This window comes from Anopheles ziemanni, chromosome 3 (assembly GCF_943734765.1).
Source record: "Anopheles ziemanni chromosome 3, idAnoZiCoDA_A2_x.2, whole genome shotgun sequence".
NCBI classification, from domain to species: domain Eukaryota; kingdom Metazoa; phylum Arthropoda; class Insecta; order Diptera; family Culicidae; genus Anopheles; species Anopheles ziemanni.
This window is the reverse complement of record NC_080706.1, coordinates 82,069,367-82,079,388: the sequence shown is the minus strand read 5'-3', so window position 1 is coordinate 82,079,388 and position 10,022 is coordinate 82,069,367. Positions and strand designations below refer to the sequence as shown.

At 38.6% G+C, this 10,022-nt stretch overlaps 1 pseudogene; it reads left to right on the top strand.

Moving 5' to 3' along the window:
- Positions 1 to 8,993: 8,993 nt before the first annotated feature.
- LOC131285623 (putative nuclease HARBI1) lies at positions 8,994 to 9,614 on the top strand (annotated as a pseudogene).
- The last annotated feature ends 408 nt before the right edge of the window (positions 9,615 to 10,022 follow it).

Sequence of the window (10,022 nt, the reverse complement as noted above, 5' to 3'; positions counted from 1 at the left end):
AAACTATGACCATGATGTTTTATACATCGTTGGAAAGGTAATATGTTCAGCTTTCATAAAAAAATATTTAATATGCACATTTACCATGTCTTACTCACTTTTGCTATGTAAAACTGTGTGGCATTATGGAAAAAATACGCTTTTTCAACTTTGGTAATGCAGCAAAAAAATGTTTCGATGTGTTCTGGTCTAATTAGTGTTTAGAAACATAGTTTTACTATTTTTAAAGTATTTAGCAAAGTTTCACCGCCGGCATGGACCCGGATCAACCCCAACCGTAATTTCGAAAAAAACACTCTGCTAATCGTTCCTGGTCTCTATGAAAAAACAATGAAAACGATTTGAAAACTAAATGATCTAAACAGTCAAGTTCTTTATTCTACTATGTAAACACGCTTATTAGTCGGTTATCATAGCTGTCAAGCTGTGTGTAATCATTTTTTTTTTATCAGTGATCACGGAACAACCAGGCATGTGTTGTCCTATTTGTGGTGCAACTCCTGTTCAGATCTTTCAGATCTAACTTTGCTTGAAACAGAATTTACCCCACAACCTTCCAAATTATTGCATGGCATATCCCCACTACATTGCTGGTTGCGGTTTCTTCAGTGTTTATTAAATATTTCCTAAAGAGTCCCATTTAAGAAATGGAGGGTTACTCATGAGTACACCGCAGAATATGAAGCGCAGAAAAAAATAATTCGACAAAACCTCTACGATGCATTCGGTGTGAGAGTTGACCAACCTCGAGCAGGATCGTCAGGAACAAGCACCTCAGGGAATGTTTGTCGTCGAATATTTTTCGACCCTGCACTTGCTAGTATTGTTCCTAATGTCGATAAAGATGTGGTAGAAAGGTTTAGGAATATATTGATAACCATAAGCTGCCAGAAAGTTATAAATACTGACAAATTTGACTCGTATTGCAAAGATACTTATCGTAAATTTTTGTCACTATATAGTTGCTTTAAAATACCAGCCACAGTACATAAAGTGTTGGCATATGCCCGGGATATTATATTGCAGACCCTTATTCCACTTGGGTGTTTAGGAGAAGAAGCATTATTTTCATTCAGAAGCGCGTCATAAATGTTTCTGGTCAGATAGGGCAGCATATGCAAGAAAATCGTGTAGGGAGAATAATATAGAAGATACGTTTATGCGGGCTATACACAGTAGTGATCCAATTCTAAGTTCGATTTCTTTAGGCTATAGACAACATAATACGACTTTTTTACCATAGTGTACAAAGAAAATGAAGATATGTTAATTGACCATGTAGATCATATTAAAATAAGCTTAAATGACCAAGGAAATTGAACTCATTTTATAAATGTAATTTTTATGTTTTGTAATACACATTTATAATTTGTTTTTATGAAGAGTTTTGATAATAACAGGTGATTATACATTTAAAAAATCACAGATTTCTTTGTTTCAAAACTATGTGTACTGTACATTGCATACCTTCGGGCGCTCAAATATGATAAAAATCGAATAATTAATTATTTACACAAGATAAAAGCTTGTAGAATGGTTACAATGATGGCTTTGAGTAAGACACGTGCCTACAATAACAAAACACCGCGAAATGTCCACCGTTTCTCGTTAAATCTAGTAATGTCCGCTTGTTCCATACAAGTTCCCCATAGTGAGGTGTAGCCACGATCGAAAACATGGCGGCCGGGGCCTCATTTACTCTTTTACCAGAAATAGTTCTGTAATCCATCAAACGTGTCTTCCGCAGTTAACTCTATAGCATTTAATGTGGCTTTTCTATGCCTTATCGTGTAATCTTTTATGCGATCTAGGATTCTTTCTAGCTTTTTAATTGCGTCCGCGGGTTTAATATTATTTGACATTGTTCATCTTGCGAACTACATATTTGCTCATTTGTAAGCTTAGTAGCAGAAATTCTCAATTGTAATGCTTATCATCCACAACTTATTTGTTTTTTTGGTATAATCCCAAATGAAGCCCCCCCGTCGCCGCATCGTCGTCATTTTTTCCACATGTGCGCCTGAAAGTATGCAATAGGTGGCACATCAATTCAGTTTGAATATTTGAACAGTTGAATTTCCGTTAGAAGCTGTAATGACTTGAACTAATCGGTTAAACTGAGCAAGATGGAGATCATAAACCAATGAGTTGGACTGAAGAACTGAGTTTGAAACGGCGGCGCGCCCGCAGCGAGCGCAGCGAGCGGACTGCGCTAGGTCTACCGAAAAAGGGAGTTTGTTATAAATTTGTGAAATAAGGGGGGCCCGTGGGCCCCCCTCATACCGCACCCCTAGGTTGATGGCGTAGCCGAATTTTGATACACTCATGTAAGTAACTAGTTTTTTGGAGGCCAGGTACCTGGCCCGTCGGTAACTCCTGGATCCCCTTCCGCCCCATGGAAGGTTTCATGTCGTCCGCGTTACTTTTTCTAGTTCTTTCTGTAGAAGGTCTTTTGTGTCAAATGGTGGTAAGCGGGTTAAAATACAAATTCGAATTGTGGAATCAAAAATTAGATGCAAATCTTTCTGGACCTCTTCCTGGTCTAGCTCGAAGCCCCGCAGCATCAGCTCGAAACCCGGAACACTGTGACGCATGCTATCCCCCACCTTCTGTGTTGCTCGGAAGGATGTATCTCCCTTATCCCGCCTTGTTCGTTCCAATTTACTGACCACGTTGCTACCAAAGTCGGCCAGCGCACGGTTGTTCCCGTTCCCCCTCTTATGCTGCCCCTCTCACGCCCCCTCCCCCGCACTCCTCATTCTCTCTCACTCACGCCTCCCCCTCTCTCCCTCTCTCTATCTCACTCGCTTCCCACCCCTTCTCTCTCTCTCTCTCTCTCTCTCTCTCTCTCTCTCTCTTTCTCTCTCTCTCTCTCTCTCTCTCTCTCTCTCTCTCTCTCTTTCTCTCTCTATATCTCTCTCTCTTCTTCTCTATTTCACTTTCATTCCTGCTTCCCCAGTCTATCTGACTTCCTCTCCCTCTTGCTCCTTCTTCTCTGTCATGTCTCTATTTCACTTTTTTTTTGGCTTTCAAGCCCAAGGTATATATATATAGAAGGTGACATTACGTCGCTGTGGCAGGTGTGCCATATTTGAGTATTGATATGTCATAAGCTCAAACCTTGTCCAATACTCACTCAAAACTCACAACAATACCAACAGCAGTGTTACGTCAAGTCATGAAATGTCATTTTACTCTGGACGACTTCACTTTCTAATATATACACCTTGTCACCAGCCCTCCTCAAAGGTGTCAAAACTGTTGCATCAAGATGTCAAAATTATGACAAAAAAATTAAATCACCTTGCAATTCCATTTTTTTATTGAAAACCCATGGTGATATTCCATTATCTCTATTTGATATGCTGTGTACACCTTGGGTTTGCACAAGATCAGTTTCACATGCCCATTATATTTACATGAAATAGTAAAACCGATTGCTATCGTGTTTCTGCTGATTGTTGTTCGCATAAACTTTGTTTTTACGGAACGCATCACATCTTTTTGAAAACAAAAAATGTGCTTTTACAAAGATACCTTACAACTCTATAAACACTTTGGGCCCACCAATGGATAACCAAATTACTGATTTTATCATAAAGTCTCCTTAAATTTTTGAATGCTCCTTGTACCTTGCGTGGACAAAGTTGTTTTCATAAAATAAACAGCGTTAGGATAGTCGGAGTATCTTTATTTTTCGAAACTAAAAGCATCATTGTATGTTCATCAAATCAAAATATGAAAACCACGCTTCTTCAGTTTATAGTTTGCTAAACTAAAAATCCTGACATTTTTAAAACACATTGATCACAAAAACTATTGATTTTATCATAAAGTTACCTTGAAACATTATATATACCTTGGGCCTTGCCTGAAATTGATATTTGCATCTAATAATCAAGGTTGGGACAGCTGACGTATCTATTATTTTTCGATGATAAAAGAATCACCATATGCTCGATGAACAAAAATAAAGCAAACAGTTTTTTTAAGCACTAAAGGTACAATAAAAGCATTTTTTAATCTATTTTGATAACAAAACATGTTGATTTAAAAATAAGGTTACCTTGAAACGATGTACATACCTTGGCCCTGTCAGTGTCTTGAAAAAATATCATTTTCATTAAACTGGCTTACATTACCCTACCTTTACAAAGGAAATCAAAGCAAGCTGTCAATGCAGTTCCAACTTGTTCATTCGTGCGTGTTTGTTCGTGTGTGTTTTGTTTACAAAAGTTTTTTCTAAAATACATTAAAACTTGTGCTTAAGTGAAGATGAAAACTTTATCGTTCAAGACACAGAGGTTTTGTGTTATGCTGTAGTGATTTTGCTCTTGATATTCTGCTGAAAACGATCCAGAGAGAGAGAGTGTTTCCATCGCATGTTTGGTTTTAGCTGTGGCGGGCGCGACGGTCGAAAAACGCATGGTCGAAAAAACGCGTCAAACGAAAAAAAACGCTAAGTAACGCTTAAAACTATTTTAAGTATAAGGATGCATGAGGGAGTTTATGTTGTACATCCTTTCCAGTATAATCATCATCTTTAATTTAACGAGAATTAAATTCAAACGGTTCACACAACGGCATTTGTTTCACCGATTGCATACCTTTAAGGTGCATCCACTCACAAATGGTGTAGCCACAACAGCGATTTCGGCCGGGGGGGCTTCATTTGGGATTTTACCGTTTTTTTTTCATTTTTTTTTTCATTCATCTGCCTCCTAGCGTTTCCCTTGTCGCGGGGCCTTCTACTTAAGTTATTTTGATTATATAAAAAAATATTTGTCAACTTATCTTTTTCATGCTGGCGCCTTGTGCTGCCGATTGGGGTTGTGGGTTGTCTTTTTCGATTCTATGATGTCATCATTTCCTGCTACCGTTGCTATTGTTGCGGCTTCCTCATATCGCTGCCTCGTTGTCGCTACTTCGTTGTCGCTGCACCATCGCGCTGAGCTGCTGACGCTGCATGTGAATTTCTTCCACGGTGCGAGTGCCGTTGCGGTTACCACTCGATTTCATCAGTCAGCATGTTCCCACGGTGCGAATGCGAAAGGTCATTGCCATTCGATTTGTAACTGAACCAACTTCAGCTGTGTAGCACACTTGAACTTGACACTGTGTGTATTAAACTCGACCTTCATCGCGTGCACTGATTGTTTACGCGCACATTTTTTCTGTTCAGTTTTGTTCGGTTCACTGTTTATTTACTTTGGGAGCGTCAGAATTCGTTCTGCGCTGCGCTTCGCTTGTGCCACCATTAGTTTGTAGATACACTTCACTACCCTCTCAAGTAGCAAAATTGCTACCAATATGATAAGCAAGGTTATCTTAAAATCTTGCACCATATGATGTTCCGTGTGGATCTCCTGGTTTTGAATAATAGTGAGATCTTTATCGCCACTCACCTTGGCCTCTGGCTTTGATCCCCATAGACCCATCTTGATTTCTTTCAAATGTTTATGTGTCTCGAGTCTTCAAGCTTTCGGATGTCTCAGTAAACTAGTAGAATTGCTTTTATGTTTTTATGCGGTTTCATTTATTCGCGCAACATTCGTTTTTCAGTCACTGTTTTCGTGTAAATTTTGATATCACTGCTGATTTCCACTTTCACTGTTTCAAATCTTTCGGGCCACTGTTTCTTTAGATGTTGATCATTTTTCCATTTAAGTTTTTCGGATGTTCACTAGAATTTTTTCAGATTTTCACTTTACCTTTTTCTTCCAGTGTCTTTTAGTTTTCTTTCGGATTTACTGTTTCCCACGTTTCTTTCAATTTCTGTTTCGATTTTTCTTTCGTTTTGTTGAATAACTAGAATGCGTTTTCTTTTCAACATGATTTCATATTATAATTCGGCCTCTATTATTCCGAAAACTGCCGATTAAAGTCACGGTCGCCATGTGGTTGACGTGGAAAACGATGGGAGAAGGCCGCCGAGAGTGAGGAGTGAGCTGCTACTGCTGGATCAGTGAGAAAAATAAATCTAGACTCGTCTGTTTATTTTGAATCGACAAACGTCCTCCGCGTCTGACTCTGACTGTAACTCTTCAGTGCTCTACTTCTCGACTGCACCGTCATTTGTCGTATCTCTTTATTTTATACTCATTATTACTACGTTGATACAATGGAGTTAGTTGACATCATTCCGTCTTCTGATTGGTTAGTTCTGTCGTTCCTTATTTACGTTCCGTTGGTGAAAGTTTAACTTCCTACTTTGTGTTCCTGCTCTCTGAATGTTTATTAAATGGCTTTCCTATCTTGTCTGAAGAATGTATCTTTCTTGTCGCATCGTTATGCACTCGATTTCGCTCGGCGGTACTTCCGCTTTCTGTTTATGTTATTGAAAGTTCTTCCGCTTGAAGCGTTCGCGGTAGTCACGCTGTTTGTTATTGTTTGAGCGTGGCTGTGCCTTTACGCGTCGCGATGCGCTTGCGAGTTGCGCTGTTTCGGTTTCGATGCATTGGACAAAATCTGCTTAGGCTGGTGTCAGTGCTTTATCGTACGATGTTTTGTCGGACGACAGGTCCGCCAATTTTTCTGTAGTTTTTCAAATTCTAAGTCGATTAAATGAATTTTATTATTTTTCTTAGATGAAAGCCACAACTCCGAGTTTATAAAGTCCAACTTTGTTGACAGATAAAATTGGATGCGTCCATCCGATAAAATCAAATGATTTTGATTTTGTCGTGCGAAGAAATCGTGCGACGCCTGCAGCTGTCAAATCCCATACATTTTCGTCTGTCAAAAGATCGTGCGGTAAAGCAATGACACCAGCCTTACGTTTCGTCTTCGAATATATAGGTCAGTTGGTTTGAGTATGGATGAATTGACATTGTGATACAAAGTATGTTTGGTTTGAATCGTTCCGATTCTTCTTGTGACATTGTCATCATTTTAAAGCTGTATAGCATAAGCATGCTACAAACTGTCACCAAGCCATACGTAACAGTCCAATGTAAGCCATTTCAATGAAGTATGAGATCCCCGTCTTTCAATGAAGGATTCCTATTGCTTTCATCCATGTTCAAAACGCGGTGTGAGTTAGAAAGTCTCCAGGCCATTTCGTATTTTAAATACCGTGCCTATTTTTGTTTGTAAAAATGTATGCTCAGTCATTTAAAGGAAAAATGTGGTCAACTTTGGAATCACGCGAGAAATATGATGATATGATGAATGTGATCTCATGTGATTTTCTGAATCCTCTCGTTAATGAAATGGTACTAATCAAGCCATAGGGACTGTATGGTTGCCCCACTGTTCCATAAAATCCAACTTAATTTAAAAAATATATTTGCTTCAAAATGCCTACCAAATATCTTCTTTCTTGCGTTCGTTCGTGTGAAGTTCCAGGCCAGGTTCCGTGACTGGATCTGCGCAATTGTGCTCTTTTCAACATTTCAATTTAAAACCCGTTAAATTTTGAAATACAATGTAATATGATTAGTGTCCGGTGAGTTTCCATACAAATATGAAGTTCTGCATTATTTTAAGTTCATTACTTTTTCAAGTAAGGACAGCACCCTGAAAGTATCATACTTATCAATGATTTCAAACACTACTTTTTTCGAGTGTTCGTTTTATGAATTTTTTTATCAAAGTATCCATTCGTTTTACTCAACCGAGCTGATTGCCATGGCGATCAAAGCACAGTTGTCAAAGCAAGTTGCGGATTGTTTAGGAAATTTTATACTCATGTTTCTTAGAGGCGCATGTGTGTGGTTTTTGTGTATTAGTTGTGCGGCTTAGTAATTTTTACATCAGAAACTGACCTGTAGTGCGTTTTTGTAACAGGTTTTTTGTGATTGTGTTGTGATTGTTTCGGTGATAGTGTTTTGTGTCGAAAACTGTGTCACATGTGCTTGTTTTTGCGTTGTTTATAGCGTTGTGCATAGTGCCCGAGACCGACGTAGTAATTTGTTATCCTTTTTATTTCCTAAAATTTTAAATCGTTTCGAAAACCCCCGTTTTCCTTTTCTCTAATCGAACAGGTTTCCTCAGGTTAATTGTGGTTGCTATAGTGATCCTTCGATTTCCCCTGAAGCGAGCCTGTTTCTAAGGCAATCAATGCAATGCAATGGGATGAGCGTTCTGTGTGGTCCCATGGTGGTGGTTTTGCATCACTTTTGGTGCGTCACTTCATCCAAGTAGTGGAGTCACCCTAAAGCATCACCACGAAAGCATCACTCTCATCAAAGCATCACACTCACCTCGAAAGGGTGATGCTTACGAGTGTGATGTTCACAGTAATTACTCCACTACTTGGATAAAGTAAGGCACCAAAAGTGATGCAAAACCTTACTTTTGTATGGGACCACACCAAACGCTCATCCCATTGCATTGCACTGATTGCCTTAGAAACAGGCTCGTTTGAGGGGAAAATCGAAGGATCGCTATAGCAACCATAATTAACCTGGGGAAACCTGCTCGATTAGAGAAAAGGAAAACGGGGGTTTTCGAAACGTTTTTAAATTTTGGGAAATGAAAAGGATAACAAAGTACGACGTCGGTCTCGGGCACAATGCGTTTTGTTGAGCAGGCATATCAAGGAAACACTGGATTGTACCGTTCAACATGATTCCAAAAAATGTTCACGACTCACTTCTCATCTCGATCGAATCACTTTTTCTGTGTATATTCGGATATCGGAAATGCACAAACAATTCTTCAAAAGGGTTTCAACAAAAACAGTTAAAACAACTTCAAAACAAGCACATATGACACAGTGGTACCTATCGCGAAAGCAGTTGATAAAATTTACCAACCCGTTTGATTATATCGACCGATAAATTTATCTACTCGAATTGGTATCGCGAATGTATTCAACTGAGCAGTCGGTAAAATTATAACAACCCATAAAAATACCTATCGAGTAGTTTCGCCGTCTGTCAAATTACCATGGAAACCTAGAGTTTGTTTACTTGTAACAACGTTACAATTAGTGCGGCTTCTATCGTATCGAGAAGCATTTTAGTTCGTGAAGCATCCAAAACATTAGAATGATAAATTCATTATTCTTTTTAAATGATGCGGAGAATGAAGAGGAGATAAATCTAGCAGCATACCGTAGGCGATTGAAGAAGCATTTTGATCCGCTTGAATTATCGGATAAAACGTAAGCGTATTGGCTCAACAATCGTTGCCACTGTTTTAACATGTTCCTTTTTCAGCTTCGTTAACAATTACCGAGTTCCGAAGAGGCTGTTTGAAGAAATCTTTGCCAAAGTGGAACTAGCATAAGCATAAGCGTGGGTTATCGGCGGAAGAAAAATTGTGGAACAAAGATTTTTTGCACAAGGGTCGTACCAACAAAGTGTTGGTATCGATTTTACTATGGCAATTGCCCAATCTACTTTTTCTGAAACGCTAGATCAAACTCTAGCCGCGTTGGAACGTGAACTAGCGTATTTCATAACCATGGATATGACTGCCGACGAAAAAGCAGACGCCAGAAGATTTTTTTGTAAAAAATTACCTGTCCTTGTGTAGTTAGGTGCACCGATGGAACTCACATCAGAATTGTCGCACTTTACGACAACCCAATTCAATATTTGAATAGAAAAGGGTTTTACAGTTTAAACGCTTTAATGGTAAATATTAAATTTAACACTTCTTTATAAAATGCTTGTTGATAATGATCTTCTAGATATGTGACCACAGGCAAATGATCCTATTTGTAGATAATACAATACAAGCCCAATATCTTTATACTTAGAAGAAAAATGAAACAGTGGTGACCGAACGATGAAGCTGTTGGGTTTGTCTATTTACATATGACATTCTTGTACCCAATATTTATGATTTTTTTTATTGTTGTTTAGGGGACTCTGCTTTTCCTTTAAAACCATGGATGATTAAGCAACGAATATTTCTATTTTTCTATTTCTTTCTTATACATTCACGTACTTTTTTCTATCAAGTTTTTGACCTGCCATAATTCTAAGGTTGTCTTAGAGTGGTACAGGGTCAATAAGATTCATTTTGTACCAAAACCAAATTTGTCACAGCTTCGCCCCAATGAAAAATAC